The sequence below is a fragment of the Lepidochelys kempii genome, chromosome 3, assembly GCF_965140265.1.
Source record: "Lepidochelys kempii isolate rLepKem1 chromosome 3, rLepKem1.hap2, whole genome shotgun sequence".
Classification (NCBI taxonomy): Eukaryota; Metazoa; Chordata; order Testudines; family Cheloniidae; genus Lepidochelys; species Lepidochelys kempii.
Genome location: NC_133258.1, coordinates 206,657,551 through 206,682,704, shown reverse-complemented (window position 1 = coordinate 206,682,704; position 25,154 = coordinate 206,657,551).

Genomic DNA, 25,154 nt, shown 5'->3' with positions numbered 1-25,154 from the left:
CAAGGGGAATGTCATGTTGCCATGGGCGGCAGGTGTACCCCTCCACTTCGGGGAGTGTAGCCTGCTGGCCCCACCCCTTCTGCCTGAGCAGTCCCTCTCCCTCGTGACCAGAGGACCCCTGGGCCGCCAGCTGGCCTCAGTGCCAGCCTGATGCCAACCCCTGGGCTGCCAGTGGGCCCGAGCACCGGCTCCAGCACTGGGCAGCTGGCCTGACCCCCAGGCCATCCTGAGGCACCCCAGTCCCTGGCTACCTGCTGGAGTTGAGCTTTCACCAGCTTCAGGGGAGAAGGGGAGCAAGGGCGGGGCCTTCTGGGGGAGCATGAGTGAGGCCATGGCCTGGGTTAGGGGATGCTTAGCCTCCCTTGGCCTATGGTACCCGCCGCCCATGCATGTTGCACCATCCCTTCAGATGGAGTCATTGGCACATCTGGTGGCCCAACACTGGGGGAGGGGCTGGGTCCTGGCTGCTTTAATGAATTGATTTCAGCTATCAAAAGAAAGTCTAAAGCATGTGCAAGGATTACTTCAAGAGGTACGTTTTAAAAGTCACCTTTAAAATAGCTACTGTGATGTCTATTCAACTGGCATTGAAGTTGTGTAGTGTTCTGATTTATGACTATGAATACCTATCAGATAATACTAGCCATCCTTTGATAGTCTCACAAAACGCCCTAGGGAATTCTCCGATTGCTATTGAAGAAGCTGGCTTTAAAACAATCCATTTAAAAGGAGGAAATAATAGGAAGCTCAGATGCACTGATCTTGTAATTCTTGTACTAGAATTACAGTCCAAAAGGACCTATTGCATCAACTGCAGATATGGCAAAGCCTTTGGAGTCAGTGAATTTGCCTATGGAGAATATATCAGGTCTGTAGTAAGAAACTGAGTACCATCGCAGGAAGAACAAAACTCCAGATCTTCCTAATAGGAGCACGAAAAAACTCATATGAAGAGGGAGAGAAAAAATTGGGACTGTTTACCTTAGAAAGGAGATGAACAAGAGAGGACATAGTAAAGTATATGTAATAATGAATGGTCTAGAAAAGGAAATCAGGAAGCTTCTGTACTCCCTGTTTCATAACACCAGAACAAGGGGACATTCAATGAAGTTAAAAGGTGGAATTCAGAATCTAGAAAAGGAAATGCTTTTTCATTCAATGTGTAGGCTGTGGAACTCACTGCAACAAGAAGTCTTCGAGGCCACAACTTAGCAAGATGCTGAAAGGGACATTATATGACTAAGAATATCCAGAGTTGTAATGATCAATACTAAAAAGTTTTGAGGGGGATATAAAACCTCATGCTTGGCAGTTTAAGCCAATCTCTAATTATTAAAGATCCGGATGAGAGCTAGTGTGGAATCCAAGCTCTGCGTAAGCTTGAAAGCTTGTCTCCCTCACCAACAGAAGTTGGTCCAGTGAGAGACATTACCTCACGCATCTTGTCTACCTAATTGGGAGACAGATTATCCCTGTATTCCAGGGCAGAAAGTTTAAAACAAACATAAGGAACAACACTGTCAACCTGTGGAACCCATTGCTAGGGGAGTTGTGAAGCACAGAAGTATAACTGGGTTCAAAAAAGAACTAGATAAGTTCATGGAGGATAGGTCCATCAATGGCTATTACCCAAGATGGTCAGGGATGCAACCCCATGCTCTGGGTGTCCCTAAACCTGTGACTGCCAGAAGCTGGGACTGGATCATTCGTATCCTGCTCATTCCCTCTGAAGCGTCTGGCACTGGCCACTGTCAGAAGACAGGCTATTGCGTGAGATGGACCACTGGTCTGACCTAGCACGGCCATCCTTGTGATTGAACGCTTTAGGTTGAAACTGTTCTTTGACAAAAAATTGGGGTTTTGCTTAAAACACATTTGTTTTTTTAAAAAGTGTCTGTTTCTTGAGGAAAAAATGAATGTCTGAAAACCCAAGTATTTTGCCCCAAAACGGAAAGTGTTTGGCTGAAAGCCAAGATATTTCTATTTGGAAATGCTGCTACAGTGCCTCAGAGCCACGGTTCAGTTTCCTCAGGTCCCCTTTCTGCTCTATGAGGCTCTCTGACTGGATTCCATGTCTCAAGCAGCACCACAGCCAGGGCCCCCGACTGTGGGAGATGTCATCTGACCAGGGAGCCTGGCCTATAGAGGAGAATGGGAGCATAAGGCAGCTGAAATACATATCCCATGAGGCACTGCAGTAGCAGGGCTGAATGGAGATATTTACGTTTTTTTCTGTCCAGCACTATTGTATTCCAAGTTGTCCAAAGTAGCCCTGTAGATAAAATTGCTTATGAACATAAGGAGAAGTTGAAAATGGGAAGACTGTAACAAACTGGATATGTTTACGTTAAAAGACGTGTGATATAGGGCCCTTCAAGGCTCCGGCTAGAGTCACTCAGGTGGGCATAACATGAAGCTGAACCATTCTAGACATGGAAGGAAATGTTTGTAGTTCAAGTCACCAACATGTGTTTTGATCGATTAATGTTACTGGAGTGAGGTTGCCACCCCCGTTGGGATGTTATCTGGGGAGATTGAACAGCGGCTCAGGTGAGCTGGAGGTAGCAAGCTTCACTACCATGGCTCCCACTGCCCCTCATGGTCTGATGGAACCTACCAGGACACTATGGGCCTTTGTCATTCTGATCCTAGGGGTGGGGAGGGAAATACTGCCCAGAATGAGTGAGAGACAGGGAACCAAATGACGCCACCACTTCCATCAGCATCGGCTGAATCCTAAACAACATCTAAAATAGGAACCCGGGTTTCCTGCTGTCATCTCCTCTCTCGTGTCATTTCCCCCTCCCTGAAACTTATTTTCTTTTTCCTGCCTCCCTGTCTAAGAGTCTGGCTTAACCATTTACAACCCTGCTGAGAAAGGCAAGCTAAAGCAACTGTGACAGGAGCCACCTGGGCCAAACCCAGGGACTGACCTTGGGATCTCCAGAGACAGAGGAATGAGTCACTATAGCTTGAATTAAACAGCAAAACTCTCTAGTCTGGGGCTGTAACAGACTCGTATCTCTTCTGTTGACAGGGCACAGAGAGGGACACATTAATACACAGCGATCAGTGGGTGAACACAATGTTTTAAACAGCACAATACTGGCACAAATTGGCCAGGTCTCACAGTGTCTGATAAGGTTGTGTTTTGTGTTGCCCAACAGCGAGTTCGTAGAAAAATAGTGAGAATCAGAGACAAGAGCTGCATCTTTTGAGATTCTTTTCTCTGCCCTTCTTCGTGTGTTGGTCTTGTTGAAATCTGACCCTGTTTCCTTAAAGACAAAACAGCAACAACAACTCCCGACTGCCTAAACTAACCTTTTCCTTTCCTCCTCACCCAAAAAAGACAATTAATACCATCTTTAGTAGCAACTAAAAAGACTGTCAAACAGGGATTTCTCTCCGTTAAAGACTATAACGCCAAAGAGAGAGAAATATCGGAATATTGAAATGAAAGCCTCAATTTATTAAGTTTCAAATGCTTTAGCATAGCTGTTCTTTCCCTCGTGTTTAATTAAGGGTTAAGAAAGGCTTTTAATGGTGGTTGTTACAAGGAGAGTCACCAGTGATAACACAAGACCCTACCCTACCCTGACTTGTTTAATGTTATTATACTGAATATAATAACATAGGGATAGTAGGGTTTGAGCATTGGCCTGTTAAACCCAGGGTTGTGATTTCAATCCTTGAGGGGGCCACTGAGGGATCTGGGGGAAAAAACTGGGGATTGCTCCTGCTTTGAGCAGGGGGTTGGACTAGATGACCTCCTGAGGTCCCTTCCAACCCTGATATTCTATGATTCTAAACAAGGCATCTCACCCATTGCTGGACCTGAAAGAGCCCCCCCATCATCACAACAGTAGTTGTGGAGATGTCCATCCAAGCATGCTCGCTGGGAGGACAGAGGTGAGCTCAGTTCCACCAATCAAGAAGAATACATGGGATGTATATTTCCCCTCTCTGATGCCTAACCAAGTGTCACAACTAGAATATGAAGGAATAATGGACTTTCTAAACGGTGATCTAATTTCTCCCCTTAATTCCACACTTTCCAGGTGAGAGAGTTCTCAGGATCTCTTGCAAAAACTCAACTCATGCTTCTTTAGTTTTAGAGAGGCAATCCAGTACTGGTGGCTCCCCTGGGTACTTGGGAAGGTCAAGCAATTCTATACCCCTTAATACCCATCTCTAGTTAACCACAGCATCCCAAATAAACAGTCATACAAAATCTTCAGGTCAGTTCTTGGCTAACATGAATGAATCCCATGGTGGGGATGGAAGCATTTGCATGAACTCTTCAGTCTCAAATGGCTCTCTTTGGGGGCACCCGTGAAAATACTTGTCTAACCCAGCTAAGCTTTCTGCATGACAACTCACCTGGGTGCAGAGCCAAGATCTTTTGTGGTGAACAGAGCCCTAAGTGAGTTACACCTGTTTCTTCTGCCGCTCTCTTTTGAAAAGTGCTATGAGTGTTCAGGTCTCGGTCAATAATATTGACTTAGGAACCTTTTGCATGTATTTTGTACCCACACAAATTGTATCCCATGCCTTGAAAGATGACTTCCCGGTACTGACTGATTTTCTGGGTCAAGTGTTATGATAAAGATTTTGGATATGAAATATTTGAAACATTGACAAATATATTTTGCTTCTATTATTGACTGCAAAATGGGGAAAGTAAAATCAGTTCTCTAACATGCAATCCCTACTTGAAGCTTTCATGAATGCAGGCATTTGAATTCTATATCACAGGGAATTTATTTCCTTGACAGAGAACACACTTAGCTCAGGGATACCAAAGATACTGTATGATGTCCATTTCATTTCTGTGCTATCCCTCTCTCTTTTTTTTAATTGTTGGCACCTCTATTGTGGAAAAAATAAACATTGGTGAGTAGAACTGGTCAAAAAAAAGGAATAATGTTCATAAAAATTTTCAACAAGAATTGTCTCATTTATCGACATTCAAAATCTAGATGAAAAACTGTGGAAATTTAAGCATTTGATATTTTTCCAATGAGTTCTGTAGCTGACTGAAAAAGAAAAGGAATTTTTTTGTAGATTTTCATAAAAAAATTCTATATGGTCTTTCACTGAAATTGTAATGAAAATTTGTATCAAAATTGTGAATTTTGAAGCCTTTTGACCAGCTCTTTCGGATCACTATGAAAATCCCGCGGTAGATAGAAAGAAATGTGGAGCTCACCATTGCAATGTTGTCAGTCATAGGCTGACAGTAATGAGCTCTGTTGTGGTATATCAGACACAGAGTATCATGGTGAGGCTCATTGCTTTGGAATGATAAATGTCAAGGATTTGATGGTGACCACCGTATATTGATATACGTATGCAGTGTACTAAGCATAATACTCTCAAACAATATTTGTTATGCTGGCAGCATTGTTTCTTCCCTTATATAAAAGGTCACACAAAGTAAAATGACATCTCCTATCAACTTCTTCCTGTCCATTATCTCTGAGTGATGTTGCTCCCCATTCCACTCATTGGCATGCTATAATGCTGTTGCCAGGGGAAGATACATCTAGCAGAATGCAGAAAACATAGTGTAAGGGGGAATGGGAGCATCGTATCTGTATGGAGCTCTCTCAGTTGCCCCTACCAGATAGAATAGTGGATCTAAGACCATGTCTACACAAAAGACCTGGGCCACTCTAAGGTCTCCCGTGTAGCTGCTCATTGCCGATGGGAGAGATGTTCACATGGATGATGAGATTGTTTTTGGAAGAGAGAGAAACCCTCCTGGCTTCATGGCAAAAGCCAACCAATATCGGAAAGGGTTAGGGAGAAATTTCTTCTCTGGTGAGGTCATTCCATTACTGTCCTTTAGAGAGTTTATCACACCTTCCTCTGAAGCATCCGATGCTGGCTGCTGTTGGAGTCAGGCTATGGAACGAGAGAGACCAATGGCCTGCACTTCATGGGAACTGCCAGACTGGAGTGCTACTGAGCAGGGGGGATTTAAAGAACACCACAGCTTCCCTGTGACTTTCCCAGCTCAGGTCAGGATAGGCATAGTGAAGCTACACAGACTGTGCCCCAGGTGAAGTACCTGATTTACTGCCTAACCTATTCTAAGGGTAGTCTACAATTAAAAAAGTTCCCCTCTTGGCTGGGGAAAGAGAGCTGGGAGAATCTAGGCCTCCTGCTGACAGAGAAAATGGCGGGGAAAGCAATCTTCCAGCCACCTCCCTACAAGAATTAGTCTGGCCAGTGGTCAATAAACCTTCCCTTAGAGCGAACATTCCCACCAACTACTGCCCTTTCTCCACTCTGCCTTGCCAAAGTGAAGTTACTGAACAGACCATGGCCTGCTGGCTCCCAGAACTCCTGAGCTTTATCAGCATCTGAGATCTTTCCCAGTCAGTCTTCCCACCTAGGTCCAGAAGAAAGATTTCTGGTCATGCTGACAGAGGGGCCAAATATCAGTGTTGCTGATACACTATTAGATTGGTCACTGGTCCTCACAGTGCTTCTCATCTGCTTATGGAAAAGTGTGGAGGTAATTAGAGACCTTTGAACTGGTTTCATTCACTCCACTTATCACATTGTGATATCTACTTCTTGTCATCAAGAGTGTCCTATCCTATCCTATCCATGTCCTTAGTTACATGAGTGTAAAGGCCAGATTCTGATCTCAGTTACTGCAGGTTGAAGCCAGAGTTGTTATCAATGAAGTCAACTCAGTTACTTTGTATTTACAAAAAGAAAAGGAGGACTTGTGGCACCTTAGAGACTAACCCATTTATTTGAGCATAAGCTTTCGTGAGCTACAGCTCACTTCATCGGATGCATACTGTGGAAACTGCAGAAGACATTATATATACAGAGACCATGAAACAATACCTCCTCCCACCCCACTCTCCTGCTGGTAATAGCTTATCTAAAGTGATCACTCTCCTTACAATGTGTATGATAATCAAGCTGGGCCATTTCCAGCACAAATCCAGGTTTTCTCACCCCCCCCCCACCCCCATACACACACAAACTCACTCTCCTGCTGGTAATAGTTCATCCAAAGTGACCACTCTCTCTACAATGTGCATGATAATCAAGGTGGGCCATTTCCAGCACAAATCCAGGTTTTCTCACCCGTCCCCGTCCCCCCCCCAAACTCACTCTCTTGCTGGTAATAGCTCATCCAAACTGACCACTCTCCTTACAATGTGTATGATAATCAAGGTGGGCCATTTCCAGCATAAATCCAAGTTTAACCAGAACTTCTGGGGGGGGGGGGGGAGGGTAGGAAAAAACAAGGGGAAATAGGCTACCTTGCATAATGACTTAGCCACTCCCAGTCTCTATTTAAGCCTAAATTAATAGTATCCAATTTGCAAATGAATTCCAATTCAGCAGTTTCTCGCTGGAGTCTGGATTTGAAGTTTTTTTGTTTTAAGATAGCAACCTTCATGTCTGTAATTGCGTGACCAGAGAGATTGAAGTGTTCTCCGACTGGTTTATGAATGTTATAATTCTTGACATCTGATTTGTGTCCATTTATTCTTTTATGTAGAGACTGTCCAGTTTGACCAATGAACATGGCAGAGGGGCATTGCTGGCACATGATGGCATATATCACATTGGTGGATGTGCAGGTGAACGAGCCTCTGATAGTGTGGCTGATGTTATTAGGCCCTGTGATGATGTCCCCTGAATAGATATGTGGGCAACGGGCTTTGTTGCAAGGATAGGTTCCTGGGTTAGTGGTTCTGTTGTGTGGTATGTGGTTGATAATGGTATGTGGTTGACGTTCTGGTTAAACTTGGATTTATGCTGGAAATGGCCCACCTTGATTATCATACACATTGTAAAGAGAGTGGTCACTTTGGATGGGCTATTACCAGCAGGAGAGTGAGTTTGTGTGGGGGGGGGCGGAGGGTGAGAAAACCTGGATTTGTGCTGGAAATGGCCCAACTTGATTATCATACACATTGTAAGGAGAGTGATCACTTTAGATAAGCTATTACCAGCAGGAGAGTGGGGTGGGAGGAGGTATTGTTTCATGGTCTCTGTGTATATAATGTCTTCTGCAGTTTCCACAGTATGCATCCGATGAAGTGAGCTGTAGCTCACGAAAGCTTATGCTCAAATAAATTAGTTAGTCTCTAAGGTGCCACAAGTACTCCTTTTCTTTTTGTGAATACAGACTAACACGGCTGTTACTCTGAAACCTGTCTTTGTATTTACACCAATTTTAGTGCAATCTGTATTTAGCCCTAAGTGTGATAAAACCAACCAGAAGTAAATAGTGTATGTTGATGAAAACAGAATACTCTACTATTTAATTGGGATGTTGTTTTAAAAATCAGATGAATCATATTTTTGGCCATAAAATATAACCTCAAAGATTTGCAGGTGTTTAGTTGTAATCCTACCAAACCTAGAGTTCTTTACTATTCTTGTCTTTCAATAGCTAAGAAAACTGGAAGCATCTCTTCTGCTACTTCTGAACAGCTGTTACCGTATGTTACTTCCCCCCACCACATTTGTATTGTCAAAATATTCTTCCAATTGAAAAGAAACAACAGTAGGAGTTCTAAAGGGAACCTTTGTTTCTTTCTTTTTAAACTTCACAAACAGCTGTGTTCTTCATAGCTGAAACCACCCCATCAGTAATGCATTGGGACAGAAAGCAACATCTGAATTATCCTGCAGCTGGCCAGGTGGTGTCTTATTACAGCAGTTTTTAAAAATCATATCACTCTTATGAGAAGTTAGACACCTTCCTCTTGTACAAAGCATTTAGGGGGTCGGTTCCTCAGATGGCATAAATTGCATAGCTCCACGGATGTCAATGAAGCTTCAGCGACAAAGCCAGCTGAGGTCTGTCCTGTAATTCTTGTTTTAAGAAGCGTTGCAATGGCTGGTTTATACAAACAGTAGGAGGGCTCATGAACTCTGAACCTTTTACAACCTAAAATCAAATGGTTTGTTAAAAGAGCTTCATCCACAGAACATTAAATTTGAATGACCTCACTTTGCTATGACATTATGAGGCAAGACCCTCAGCTGGTACAAATTGAAGACACTGGGCCGGATCCTAAACTGGTGCAAGTCAGCTTAGCCCTGTTGCCTTAAACTGAACTACACTAGTTTAGCCCAGCTGATTATGTGGTGCACAGAATGGGATAATTTACTTTGCCTTTGGACAGCTACAGGGATAAGTCAGACTTTCAGGGAAGAGAATTTTAAAGTGTTACTGGAACTAAAATTATATTTAAAAAAAACCCTTTTTTATTACAGCCACATTATTCGTGTTCACAAAAAGGAGCTACTAAGGAAGATACAACAATGATAACAACTCAGTATGTAGACAGTCCCAATGCCTCAACCCTAACACACACACACACACAAAAGCAATGTGTCAGAGCCTGAAGACAAATGCTTCTGGAACAATACTGAGACACAAGCAAAAAGGGCAAAAGGTCGAAAGTTATTTGGGTAAGTCAGTATGCTTTCAGTAGTAATACACAGTGGTCAAAACAAAACTCTAAAGGTCAGTTTTGTCTCTTATTCTGTCCTGCCTACACCTGCCTTTATGGCTTAGCCTGTACAAAAGAACAGGCAAGTGGTCTCCGCAAAACCAATACCAAACAGGCTGTTTCCTGTTGTAAAAAGAAGTCTGAGCGACATGGAATTTGTACCAAAGACATGGGCATTTTCTCTCTGTGGCAGCCCTGAAATAGCCACAATTTTATGGGTGTTTCCCGTTCACATGTGTATGTAAGAGCAGGGCTCCACTAAATGAGTGAAGTTCGACAAAGCAGCCATCCCACATTCATAGAATCATAGAATATCAGGGCTGGAAGGGACCTCAGGAGGTCATCTAGTCCAACCCCCTGCTGAAAGCAGGACCAATCCCCAATTTTTGCCCCAGATCCCTAAATGGCCCCCTCAAGGATTGAACTCACAACCCAAGCAGTTTTCCCATTACCTGGGTGTTTGGCAGAGTGCTGCCAATGCTCATCACAGAGCCACGCAGGCACGTCCCACGCGGAAGAAGTCATTTGAAATGGATATCAAAGAGCAGCGGTCAGATTTGGGGCTTTCGGTTTTTGTATGAGCTACAATATTTTCATCCTTTTCATATCAATGGGGCCAGTTGTGTTTTGTTTTTAAAGGTGCATGGCACGTGGACAATGAGTGTGCAACTGCACGGGTACCACATGCAATCAGGATTGCAAAATGGATGATTTGTTTGCAAACGCACTGGCCTGAGGAGAATAGTGAGCAGGGCACTGGCAGACAATGGTGCGTCTGTGGAGACATGGGGCTTTGACATAACATCTGTATGTGTAGGCTGAGACATTGGGACTATCTAGATATCGATGTATGAACTCCACATCTTTCTTTGCGGCCCCTGTGGTGACTGTTTGCACTTCTCAGGCAGCGCAGAAGGGCAGAGAGCAGCTGAATTTGGGCAATTAAAAATTCCTCTAGTGTGGGGTAGCTCTCAGCAGGCCTGGCTCTTACATCAGCTGTCCCCCATTCTGGATCAGCAGCGTTGGGGTACGGGCTGAGTGCTGTTGTGCTTGGGAATTCTCAGATGGAACAGAGTCCCCTGGAGGCCACTGCCAGATGATTTAAATTAGAGCAACCCTTAGGCTACTCAAAACTACGCCAGAGCCAGGGCAGATGAACTATGAGAATTTGGGAGCCATGGCAAACTCCTTGAAGGATATCCTCTCTTCTGCATTAAGTGGGTCTCAGTGTACAAGGGGCTGTAATGCAATACTCAGACCAATGATGCACTAAGTGGAACTGTTTTGGGGTGGTGGTGGGGAATATGAAAAAATCTTAGACAGATATTGCAAGTTATTGCCATTCTGCAGGCTTAAAAAAAGTAATGATTTTTGGTGTATTCAAATTGGTATTAATTTTTTTATCAAAATATGTTGCTATTTTTGAATATCAGATTTCAAAAAATTTGAAATCTTTTGGTTTTCCATTCCTTCCTCCCCAGTTTTCCTTTGATTCCCCCTGCCGCTCTTGCCAGTGAAAAAGTAGGAAATGGGGTGGCACTTGTGGGGGTGCGGGTGGGGGGTGTGAGCAGGGTGCTGAGCACTTGTGAAAATGTGGCCACTACACTTCAATGCCTACATGAGAAGCTGAGCTCTTTTGAAAATCTGTCTGAAATTCCAAATGCACCATATTCACACATCCCAAAAAATAAAAGAAAGAGAAACCAATGTTGCTCATTTCAGATTTTCTTCCCTCCAGATCTAAACACTCAGTGTCTTTCTCTCCCTAAATCAAGACGACCACAGACGTGGTGGCAATCTGCTCTTTGCACGAAAGTTGTATCAGGAGAGGGAAGGTGGTCCATCACATGGGAATATAGCTATTCCAAGAAGCCACTTGAAAAGTTACAGCGCGATAGCATAGTTGAAACATCTGTGCATCATTCCGCAGACTACCTGGAGTTCAGTGTTGAAAAGTCCAAAGGAGCCGGAGAAAGAGAGATACCAATGAGATTATACCATTGTCTTGTCCAAACCTCCGAGACCCATCTTCTGGGTCCATTGGCTGCTGTAGCCAAGACTAGCAATGCCAAGAGAAGTAATATAATTGGGAAATAAGCCGAATGGCAGACAGTAGGAATCAGCATCAAAGAAATGTAGGATGGAATGGACCTTAGAGGTCATCTAGTCCAGCCCCCTCCATTGAGGTAGGACCAAGTAAACCTAGACCATCCCTGACAGGTGTTTACTTCACCTGCTCTTAAAAAGCTCCAGTGATGAGGATTCCACAGCCTCCCTTTGAAGCCTGTTCCAGAGCTTAACTCCCCTGAGAGTTGGAATTTTTTCCCTAACATCTAACCTAAATCTTCCTTGCTGCAGTTTAAGCTTTTTACTTCTTGTCCTACCTTCAGTGGACGTGGAGAACAATTGATCACCATCCTCTTTATAACAGCTCTTATCATATCTGAAGACTTATCAGCTCCCCCCCCCCCGGGCTTCTTTTCTCAAGAATAACATGCCCAGTTTGTTTAACCTTTCCTGAGGTCAGGTTTTTCTAAACCTTTTATCATTTTTGTTGCTCTCCTCTGGATTCTCTCCAATTTGTTCACATCTTTTCTAAAGTGCGGTGCCCAGAACTGGACACAGTATTCCAGCTGAGGCCTGACCAGTGCTGAGTACAGTGGGACAGTTACCGCCTGTGTTTGACACACGACACTCCTGTTAACATGCCCAGAATGATATGACCTTTTTGTAACTGCATCACAGTGTTGACTCATATTCAATTTGTGATCCACTAATACACCCAGATGCTTTTCAGCAGTAGCAACACCTAGCCAGTTATTCCCCACTGGGTAGCCATGCATTTGATTTTTCCTTCCCAAGTGTAGTACTTTGCACTCATCTTTATTGAATTGCATCTTGTTGAAATCAGACCAATTCTCCAATTTAAGGTCATTTTGAATTCTTATCCTGTCCTCCAAAGTGCCAGCAACTCCTCCCAACTTGGTGTCATCTGCAAATTTTATAAGTATACACTCTACTCCATTATCCTAGTGTCAGACTCAGGACAGACTCCTGCAGGACCCCACTAGTTACGTAGCCGCAGTTTGACAGCGAATTATTGATAACTACTCTTTGAGTACTGTCTTTCAACCACTTGTGCACCCACCTTATAGCAGTTTCTGCTAGACTACATTTCCCTGTGCATGTATCTAAGAAAAAGAGATTCTATTGTTGAAGAACATGGCCTGGTCATTCTTAGCGTCTCTGTGCTAAATGAGCGATTGTTCAAAAAATGCTTACATTAGCTATGTATGGGTTAGATCCCCATCTGGTGTAAATCCATTGCCTATGCCAGTCTACACCAGCGGAAGATCTGGCCCGTTTTTCTCTCAGGAAACTAAGGTTATATGTACACTATGAGTTAGTGGGGTGATTCCCCTGCTTGCATACACACGTTCATGCTAGCTCTCATTGAGCTAGTGTGAGCAGCCAGGGTAGCACAGGTAGCCGCTTCGGAGGCCTGGCTTAGCTATGCTGAGTACACAGCCACTGGCTTCTGGCCGGTTTGTACACAGCACCGGTAAGCTGTGCCCACTGCAGTTGCCCATGCTATCCCCGCTACACTACTATTTAACTAGCGTGAGTATCTGTCTGTGAGCAGGGGAATCACCTCATCAGTGCATAGTGTAGATGTAGCCCAAGAGTCAATGGGTACATTGACTTCAAAGGGTTTAGAGTTGGGTCAATGGTGAGGGCTCTTGAAAATCTCACCGTACAGGCTTTCAAAGATACAAATGCACTGACAATAGATTTTTCCATGTAAAGGGTCCCACAACTGTCCAAAAATAGGGATCAGCAGGTGGAGGAAATGCAGAAGCCTCTTGTTGTTTAAACTCTAACTCAACTGGGGGGAGGTTTGGGTTGATTTCCCTGGTGGAATTCACTCCTCCTTTGGATATTGCCAACACATTCTGGAGGCTCAGAGAAATATGGCTGAAGAACAACTTTGGAATGCACCAAACAAATTCACATGGATGCCTCTACCATAACTCCAAATAAGGCTCTTACTTTCTTCTCTCCTTCCAAAGTTTCAGGGACAGAACATGAATACCTCAAGCTAAGCGCACACAGTATAAATTAGTTTGCCAAACCATTATCCCCTCCCACGGTTAAGAGAAAGCATTTGTATGCTAATGTGAATCTAATGGATAGATTCCACAGTCCTTCATCCTTTAATGGAAATTAGGAGCCAAAATACCTTTGTGGATCTGGGCCATAGAGTTTATTCCAGGGAAAGGGTGAAAACATTAATGGGAACCTCTTGGTAGAACACTGGAAGCATGTCTCCGATACAAAATTTCCAGTTAGAGTTGGTTGAAATTTTTTCTGCTGAAAACTTTTCCTCTTGTAAAAGGTGCTTTCATCAACATTTGATGAGAAAAATGTAGATTTTAATTAAGCTTTTTGATGTTCCAATGTAAACTAACTGGAAATGAAAGTTTTCTTCCAAAGTGTTGAGGTGAAATGAGTTAATTTGGACATGATGCCTATGTTTTAATCAGAAACGCTGACATTTCCAATTTCAGAATTTTTCATTTTGCAAAAATTTTCATTATGTTGACTTGTCCAGCTTCGAATGGCAAGTAATTTAGAAAAGTTGAAATTTCCTGCAAAAGAACAGTTCAGTTTTTCAAACTCCTCTACATCCATGCAGCAGTGTTCAAAATGTCCAAGGGGAATAAGAGTATATTCAGCAACTGACATATAGCTTAATAGACAGATCACAGGTTGAACATGGGTATCCGTTCATCTGTCCTCTTTACTTCCTTCTGACAGAAAGCAAAAGATTCTTCGTTCACCACCCAGAGTATAAAATTTTCTCTGTCTTATTTTTACAGTGAGCCTGTTCCAAACCCTAGTGAAGTCATATGAAAAGTGACTTCGGGTCAGACCCAGCATTAGTATTAAATGAAAACCCTGATTCAAGGGTCAAAAAAAAAAAAGTGAGTATACTTGTGAACGTTTTGGAAAGAAGAGAAACTTTTTCATTTTGTTTGATGTTTTCCCATGAAACTTTTCAATAAAAATTGCCCATAAAACCCATTCATTTCAGTGGGGGACACACTCCCCTCCCCACCTCATCCCCCAGTTAAACATGATTCCACTTGGAGGAGGAGGGGCAGAAAGCAGGAGGAAGAGAAGAAGCAAAAAGTGAAAAGAAAGTGAGCTTTCAGGTGAACATGAAAAAATAAAAGAACAAACTATTTGCAGTTTTAAAGTCTCCAAAGAGATTTTGTCGAAATCCCAAATGTCTTTACTCTGCCCTTGTAACTTTAACGGAAGCTTTGCTTGGCTAGAAAAAGGAGGAAGAAATGACCAAAGATTTGGCACTTGGAGTTTTGATTCTTATTTTATCCAGATCAACTGAGCCGTTTTTGCTGAAGAGCCTGGGTTCAATATTGTCCTGATTTACACCTTGTTTAACTCCAAGGCAAACAGACACAATCTGATTCCTATCAAAGAGCTTCTGAAATAGAAAAAGAATTAGATAGCTCTGAATGGTCGGGAGTTATTATAAACGAAATTAAGACTAATTTAATCACGATTGGCAAGAGAACTGAAGCACAGAGAGAGCAAAGGTACATCTACTTCTACAATACACACACTACACAACACAGGCATAAACAACAGTGTAGACAGTGACACACCAGCACCCTTGTGGTTATGTGCTCTACGTGGCATAAGCACCATCTACACTTAGCAGTGTAGTGTTCCGGTGCCAGAGTCTTTCCCTGCTGCAGGGACAAGCTCTGTCAGTGGGGAGAAGCTCCGGCAGCTTCCTGTAGTTGAGCTTTCCTCCATTGCTTTCCCCACACTGCCACCGCCTTTCACTGATATGTGAACCTCCACACTGCACCGGGGACACAGCACACTTTTCACTGCACACTGCTGCAAGAGTTTGTACAAAGTCCAAGGTGTAGACTTAGCCTAAGTGACTTTCTCTGCATCTTAGGTCACAGAGGGAGTTTGGCTTGAATGGTGCAGAATCAAGCCCATTACTCTAGTATAATAGTGCCACCCATAAATAAGTAATTGAGTTCTTATGATCACAATAGCCATGTTCTCTCAGTGGATGACCATGTATTTTTTCTGCTCTTCGTTCTCATCACTGTAAGTATTTGAAATAAAATTTCTGTATGTTAAAAAATATGAATAAGGTCAACAAAACCAGTGGCCTCTATTTCAATGCCATTTCCCTATATTCAGAGCCAGGGTGATCCATGTGAAGCTCTTTTTCAAACTGCCAAGAGAAATTTACATTTTCTTCATTGTTGCATTTTCCAACAGCCTAGAGAAGAATTCATACGTTAGCCGATTTTCCAATTGCCATTGGTTATTTGACTGCTAATTTGATTGTGGATGTGTGCTTATGGCTTCACTGTTATTTAGATGAAAATCATGACTGTCGTTTTGAGAAGATTACCCAGGTCGGTTTTAGAATGTTATTTTTACTTTAACTCACAGTCACAGTGGGCCCAGTTCTACTCCCATTAGGTCATTGGCAAAACTCCCATTGGCTTAACTGGCAGCAAGACTGGGCCCTACAGCAAAAGACATCAATACAGCCCCTGAGCAGGTGGAATGGTATTTGGAAAAAAAAATCCATTGGCTTTAGAAAATTGCATGCTAGTATTCTTTTACTTCGCCTTATAGTTTCCCGAAAACACGAGAGAAATCAGAGCATGTTCAATTGGCAATGTGCAGGGGTTCTATCCCATATCAGGGCCTCCACTTCCATATCTGGACCCCGCCCTGATTTAGGGTGGATCCAGCTAGGAAACCCCTGCAATTTAGCGATGAGGGTATGGCAGGATGGTCATGATCCACTGATACCTGGTAGCACCCCCGGAGGACTCCTGACCCCAGGTTAATAACACCAAGTGTAACATAATGAAATCAATCACAAAAAAGTATGTGTGTGTGTGGGGGGGAGCAAGCCTTTTTAGAACCTGAGTTTCAGTCAGCAGAGCTTTGCAAGTAAATATGAATTACAACTAGTGTTGAGTATGTCATGGGATCAGGCACTTAAAGAGCATCATTTAAAAAGTACTGTAAATACACATTTTAGCATTGTATGGAAACAATGTTCATAGCACTCGAATGTATGTTCAGGGACATCACTGTTAAAAGCAGAGATAAAGGTGCATAATTAGGGTTATCTTCCCAAGGAGTCAGGGATAAGGAATTTGAATGCCAACAATTTGAACTGTGTTTTAAATAAAATATTTTAAAGCAGATCCTCAGCTGGCATAACCACCACAGCTCCACCGAAGTCAAGAGAACTATGCTATATTATGCCAGCTGACGTCTGATGTCCCATGATTCCTTTAGATTCTCTGGATTCACTTGGTGCTTCGGAAATCCCAGGCATAAATGAAGGACGGCGTCAAAGTGATGGAGAGAACTTCTGACAAAAATAATCAGAGTGGAGTTGAAAGGTATTGGCCATGCTATGAAAAACTATCCATCAAAAGCCAATATTACACAGCTGAGTCTTTAGCATAAGCAAGGGAAATTAGTAGCTGAGATCATCAATGGGAAAGACTTCTATACTCCTGACAGACAACTGGCACAGGCTCCAAGTACCTAACAAAGAATGTCTCTCAATTGGAACATCCTGTAGATTTTGAGCAACATGCTATGAAGGTTGAGAGGGACATAACCAGTTCAGAAAGGGATTTTAGTCATTTTCCCCTGAGACATTAAAACAGAAATTTACTTTTCTAAATTCACTTGCACTCCTAAGACATTGGCAGCTTGTTCACTATAAGAGAACATGGTCACTTCTTTGGCACGAGGACAACCTGCTCGTGTTTCTTGAAAGCACCGAACTGTGCAGTAGTTTGTATGCTTTAAGGCCAGCAGCTGTATTCTTCCTCTTGAGCATGAATGCACTTGTCAAGGTCGTCGTGAAGAGCCATGTAAAAACTAAAATACACTGCTCAAATGTATCTGAATTGACTTTGCAAGTGGAGGAGCCTAAAGAGCTGCTACCATAGAAGGTGATGTTCAGAAGATGTCTGTGTTGAGTTCTCAATGTGACTGTATAGGAGGGTCGATGCTTGTCTGAGATGGAACTGCATGGGTGACAGCGTCAGAGGAACTGAATGATGGAGAAAAGCCAGGGTGGTGAATGCCAGCTGTCTGAACTCACAAAGCAGAACCTTTTCGTTTCCTGATCCAGCTTCTTACTGTGAAGGAACCTGTCTGTATTTGAAGGGTTCAGTCTGATTCACTGAGTGTAAATGCCAAATCGCACCCCTTGTGCCAGGAACAGTGTGGATCTCCAACCAATATCAACTGGAGCTCTGCATTTGTGGACCTCATGGTCTCCCAATCATTCCCTTCATTCCCATACCAATTTTACCTCTACGGAGCTCCTGATGCGAGGCTAGCTTTCCTTGTTTCTTGTTTCAAGGTTTCTCATCTGGGCTTCCAGACAGTGTGCTACTCAGTTATACTCAGCTTGAATTTACAATGAAAATCATCCTATCTGGCATGAGCAAGGCTGCTCCTGCTTCTATTGATGTCCATGGCAAAATGTCCATTGACTTCAATGTAAACTCTAGAGAGTCCAACACAGGAAGCACAAGTGTGTTGGTACAGGGAAACCAAGGCATGACAGAGAATCCATACAGATTTCCCACTAAGGATTAATTTAGATATTAGTTTTCAAAAATTGCATCTATCAAAAAATGATTCTGTAACTTCATGTGCTGGATGTGTTCTCACGTTAACTGTGACCACAGGGTGAGAACCCGCAGGACAGCAATACGGATTTTTGTATTATGAAAAAGGTTGCAGGTGTATCAGTATAATGAAGGACACTTTCCTCCTGGTTGCTGCGTGAGATGAGCTAAACGTGGAATGGCTAATGTAGATGGGTACCTTTGAACCTGTTATGCCCTAAGTCATGTAGAAGCATAAGCACCTTTTCCAAAATGCATAGGCCCAGATTTTTAAAGTATTTAAGCACCTTGAAATCAATGGGAGTTAGGTGCCTAAATACCTTGGAGATCTGGGCCTTAGGAGCCTAAGACCCATTGAAAGTCAATGTTTTGATTGATGCAACCTATTTCTTTGTCTTTATTCTGCTTGATTTTCACTGTGGTTTTTAATTTAAAGTATATTAAGAACGAACAACATACACACTCACTCACTTTCAGGCAATATAGAACATTGAAGTGGGAGTCAAAAAGATAGGGATTCTATTCCAACCCCTGCCACTGACCTGCTATGGGACCTTGGGCAAATCACTTACCTCTCTGTGCCTGTTTCCCAACTTTTGTCTATCTTCTGTGGTTAGGTTGTAAGCTCTTTGGGGCAGGGATTGCGTCTTTTTATGTGCATGTATCTTGGGTGGCAAAATAGTGAGCCACGCTTGGGCAAAAACCTTGAGTCACTGGTCTAATACGCAGATTGGAAGCCCTTTGGGCAGAGACTGTCTGTGTTTGTACAGTGCCGAGCAAAATGGCAATCCATGACAGGGCCCCAGAGGTGCTACTGTCACTAAGAAATACTAAATGCACTTATTTCAATATTTTAAGCTTTCAGACAATTAAATATTTTTGATGACTCATGTTAAATAAGAATCGTAGGTAGCAACATCACCAATCACAGCCTGAGACAGGATTAATTTTCTTTCTTGGAACATGTCCACCATTTAGCTTGCCACTGAAAATAACGAGGATACCATAAAGCAAGCAAGGTCCTTGACAAGTACCAGAGCATGTAGTAAATGAGGGACAAATAACCAGTTACCATAACGCACGTAATATAGACAATAGTTTTGTCAGAAAAAGTGTATGTGTGATTGCTATTGTGGTGATCCTGTACCACTGAATTCAATGATACCTTTTTCATTTACTTCAATGAATGCAGGAATAGCTCCCTAATGGTCTGTTACAAACTGGCCCTGATATGATATCATCGTATTCTGATTGTTTAAATACACTGAAATCCAGTATAATGCGGTTGCTTTTGTACCTGTGGCCCAGATCCACAAAATTGTCTCGCACCCAAGTCCCATTTATTTCAATAGAAGTTAGGAGCCTAAATAGCTCTGGGGATCTGTGTCTTTGTTCCTAGAAAAAAGTCTAGTAGAGACAGTTGCACCTCTGTCCTCCATATTTAATCAACCACCCATTAAGGATCCTGCAGCTTCAATCACAAGCGCAGATCAGGAACAATGTACAGCCCCTGATTTTCAAAGGCACTGAGCCCACAAAGATCAACAGAAGCCAACGGGATCTGCGTTTGCTCATCCCCACTGGGGCAATATTAGCCCTGATCCAAACTCTGTTGAACTCATTGGAAAGACTCCCATTGACTTTGATGGATTTTTAGATCAGGCCTTTCATAACTGTGGAGGGCTGAAGGGAAATGCAATCTGAAATAAAAAAAAATACTGTTTAGACTGTAAACCAACGGTTTGGGACTTAACGGGTGTTCATGAGTCACATAGTGATGTGTAGGCTAACAACTAAACTATGTTGGTAAACCACAAATCCTCTGAATCAATATTGTTAAGTTGACTGTACTAATAATGGCAAGTCATGCAGTAAGTATTATTACTCAGAGGAAAGTAGAGGGTTTTTTTAAACAAAGGTGAAATCAAGCATACAAGCAACATACTTTGAAAGCAAGAAAACACTCAGCAAAGCTGCTTACAGAACTACAATATGTAAGAATCTTTGTGCCCCTCTAGAAAGACCGTAAATAAAACTTCTGTGGGACAATCCAAAAGATAAGGGCACCTCTGTACGTATCAGCATAGTGTTTCCTAAAGATAACACTGATAGCCAGGTAAGGCCTGATTTTCCAAAGGGCCTTGGCCGTTTTTCAAGGGTCAGCATTCAAAACTGGAGCCAGATTCTCAGTACAGATCTGTAGCCCATTAGGTACAAAATAAGGGGCTGATTTTCAGGGTGATGAGCAATTCACAGTTTCTATGGAAGTCTTTGGGGGGGGGACACTTAAGGTCTGATTCTGCAAGTTGCTGATCACCCTCAATGCCCATTGACAGCACTCACCAACTTGGTGGGACACATTGAGCACTTTGCAGGATCAGGATCTGGATGTTCCAGTGCCATGTCACACCAGCAATAATGACCCCAAAGTCCCCATTCATTTAAGTGGGGAGTTCTGTTGAAAAAGGGTTTGTTTTGTGATGGCACCTAAGAGGCATAGTCATGGACCAGGGGCCCATTGTGCTAGGCGCTGTACAAACACAGAGCAAACGATGGTCACTGTTCCAGAATGGGGACCCAGGGATTCTGGAGCAGGATCTAAATTGGGAGAGAGGAGTAGGGAAAGAGAAGTGTGGGAAGTGAGTGAAGAGGGAGCAGGAATAGAAAGACACAAGAGGTGGGGTGGAGCTAGAAGCAAAATACAATGAGGGGTAGGAAACCAAACCTAAAATCTCCCCTGAACCTCAGCTCGGAATTTGAGCTGAACCCAACAGGGTACAGATTCTGGTTAATTAAACACCCCCTTTGCACACCTCCAGCCTTAGAATCATAGAAGATTAGGGTTGGAAGAGACCTGAAGAGGTCATCTAGTTCAACCCCCCAGTCAAAGTAGGACCAACTAAATCATCCCAGCCAGGGCTTTCTCAAGCCAGGCCTTAAAAACCGCTAAGGATGGAGATTTCACCACCTCCCTAGGGAACCCATTCCAATGCTTCACCACACTCCTAGTGAAATAGTTTTTCCTAATATCCAAACTAGACCTCCCGCACTGCAACTTGAGACTATTACTCCTTGTTCTGTCATCTGCCACCACTGAGAACTGTTGAGTTCCATCCTCTTTGGAACCCCACTTCAGGTAGTTGAAGGCTGCTATCAAATCCCCCCTCACTCTTCTCTTCTGCAAACTAAATAAGCGCACTTCCCTCAGCCTCTCCTCGTAAGTCATGAGCCCCAACTCCCTAATCATTTTCGTTGCCCTCTGCTGGACTCTCTCCAATTTGTCCACATCCTTCCTATAGTGGGGGGGGCCCCAAAACTGGACACAGTACTCCAGATGTAGTCTCACCAGTGCCAAATAGAGGGGAAAATCACTTCCCTCCATCTGCTGGCAATGCTCCTACTAATACAGCCCAATATGGTGTTAGGCTTCTTGGCAACAAGGGCGCACTGGTGACTCATATCCAGCTTCTCGTCCACTGTATTCCCCAGGTCCTTTTCTGCAAAACTGCCGCTTAGCCAGTTGGTCCCCAGGCAGTAGCGGTGCATGGGATTCTTCCCTCCTAAGTGCAGGACTCTGCACTTGTCCTTGTTCAACCTCATCAGATTTCTTTTGGATCACTCCTCCAATTTGTCTAGGTCACTCTGGACCCTATCCCTACCCTCCAGTGTATCTACCTCTCCCCCCACCTCCCATGGGCCGGGAACGGCAAACAGCAGCCCCTGGGAGCTGTGGGAAGCCATGCAAATGTAAACAAACTGTCTGGTGGATGCAGGTTGCCCATCGCTGACTTAAGCACTCTGAAAATCCACTAGGCACCAAACACCTTTGTCAATAAAGCCCTAAATCCCTTATCAGGGAGCCAAAGGACAGTGGTTCTCAAGCAGGAGTCTGGGGCCCCTGGTGGGCCCAGGACAGCTTTCAGGGGGTTCGCCAAGCAGGGCCAGCATGAGACTTGCTGAGGCCCAGGGCAGAAAACCAAAGCACCACTGCATGAGGATGAAGCCCAGGGCCCTGGGCTTCACCCAGGGCTGAAGCTCAAGCCTGAGCAACTTAGCTTCACATAGGGCCCCCTGTGCTGTGGTGCCCGGGGCAGTTGTCCTGCTTGTTACTATTGCAGCAGTCAGCTCTTCTTGCGACTTATCCTTGGTGCACTGGGGCAGGGCCCTCTGAACCTGTGCAGACACACATGGCCCTGTGACTTTGGCAGATCACCAGGGTTGATGTGGATCTCAGAGGATTGGTGGGTTCTGGACCAGGAACTCCAGTTGGTTCCATGGTGGGGCAAATCCTATCCCTCCATAAATGAAGTTGGGGGAAACTCCAAGAGATGAGCCCCTTGGAGTTTTCCTCTTCAGTCCTCTCCGTAGCATCTTCTGGGGGAGAAGGGAAGTCAGAACCCTCTAACCACACTGCCTTCTGTTTACCTACCACAGAACTGAAATCTAAATAAGCTTGCCCCGCCCTAATTTAAATACAAATTTTTTTCAAAGTCATTACCAATCCCTCATTAAACAATGCTCCTGAACACTGCTGCAGAAAACCTCTCTTCTCATAGATCGCATTCTCAGTCGCTCAGCTCCCCCAGTACATTGTTAATTGCCTGTCAAATGCTCCCTCCAGTGGACAAAGCAATTAAAAGCTAAGGTCAATTTTGCAAAAGTGGATGCTTAAAGTTAGGATCTTATTCATGGATCTAGATGCCTGCACAGGGATTTCAAGACTGAGGGACTTAGGTGTTCAAATTCCAATTAGATTTCAGGGAGAGCTGAGCAACTACAGCCAAATATTCCAAGATATTTAGGCACTCAAGTACCTTTGAAAATCTGGCCTCTAACTGCTCATGTGTCTTCGACTATCCCAGTCCTAAATTATAAATGGCTTGATTTTCAGAAGTGTGGAATGCCTATAGATGCCACTGAAGTCAATAGGAGTTGTGGAGACTCAGCACTTCTGAAAGCCAAACTATTCCTATTTAAGCACCTAAATATGGCTTTAGTGTTGGGATTTTCAAAGAAGACACCCAAGTCCCATTGAATTCCAGTGGGATGTGCCTGACTAACGTTGACTGCATTTGTCTCGACTAGGAAAAATGGTTGAGGTTAGCTTGGGTTAAAGGTAACATGCTAGCTAAGTCAGACCTAAACTCGTCTTTTTCCCGATGTAACTGTACAGCAATGCCTTTAGCTGGATTTTAGATGGTAGATTTGTAGCCTACTAGCCTACAATATAGGCCTAGTTAAAAAAAATCAAGCCAAAACCATTACCCTACCTCTAGGGAAAAGGTCATGTTTAGGTTGGGTTTAGCTAGCATGGATTAGCTATGCCTGATCTAAACTAGGCCACTTTTTCTAGTCATAGAATCATAGAATATCAGGGTTGGAAGGGACCCCAGAAGGTCATCTAGTCCAACCCCCTGCTCGAAGCAGGACCAATTCCCAGTTAAATCATCCCAGCCAGGGCTTTGTCAAGCCTGACCTTAAAAACCTCTAAGGAAGGAGATTCTACCACCTCCCTAGGTATCTACCACCTCCCTAGTCAAGACAAACCCTTAGACTTCTTTGAAAATGTCCTCCAAGGGATGAGATCCTGGTTCTGTTCAAGTCTGTGGCAAAACGCCCATCAATTTCAATGTGGCTCAGATTTCAACCTAGTTGCCTAATTTTAAAATCCTGAATTTGAAAATAGCAGTCCATTTTTTTAAATTCATACAGTAAATATTTTCAAAGCTGTCTGTATTTCCTGCAAAACAAAGTTTTCCTGAGTAACACTATTAAAAAAGAGGAACTGGAGTAGGCTCTCTCTCAACACCTATTTTAGGAACAGAACTGGCCAAGATTTTCTAAAGTGACTCATAATTAGGGGTGTCTCTCCTTTCAAAGACCCAATAGGAGACAGTTATAAGGGGCCTGATTTTCAGAAAGGGCCCAGCACCTGTCATTTGCAAATGAGGTTCTTTCAAGGTGTATCAATTTGGGTGCCCAAAAATTGATCAAGATCAGTGATCACTTTTGAAAATCTGGTTTCAGAGTAGCAGCCGTGTTAGTCTGTATCCGCAAAAAGAAAAGGAGGACTTGTGGCACCTTAGAGACTAACAAATTTATTTGAGCATAAGCTTTCGTGAGCTACAGCTCACTTCATTGGATGCATTCTTTTTTTTTGGAAAGCTTATGCTCAAATAAATTTGTTAGTCTCTAAGGTGCCACAAGTCCTCCTTTACTTTCGAAAATCGTAGCCAGACGTTTACACCATCGAAGAGATCTATCACAAATTGACGCTCTTTTCAGAGAGACATTATTATAAATATTTCTTTTCCTACCAAAAAAGAGCACTTGATCTGAACATCACTGGAACATCACTTGAACGTTCTGCTCTCAAACAGGGGGTAGATGTGGATAAGCATGTCTCCTACCCCTAACATAACCAACTTTTCAACACCCTCAAATTCATTTAAATGCCACATCAACTTAATCCTTTGGTTAATGAACAATGGACAAACTATTGTTTAGGAGTTTTAGAGACTAGTCAGAAAGAATGCACACTGTCAACTTGTTTCTTGGTGTTAGGAGTAAGGCAGTAAGAGCACAGTGACCTACAAGCTGCCATCCAAAACCAGCTTTTCTGTAAAACCAACAGCCAGGCTCCAGCTGGCTCTTTTTACACCCCGTACTTACAGTTCACTTTAAAATAGAAATTAGGTCTATTGCTAACAGGCTGCATCGTGGCCCAGCTTGCACGGGGCCAGAGGGTGACCAGTAATAAGTGTGAAAAATTGGGACCCCTTTTTCGAGGGTGGGGTGGAATAGTTGGGTATATAAAACAAAGCCCCTACTATTGGAACATCTGGTCACTCTGCAGTGGCACAAGGGAATCAGAGGGCTGTAAAGCATCTTTGCTCTCATTTGTGCCAGTTACATGCAT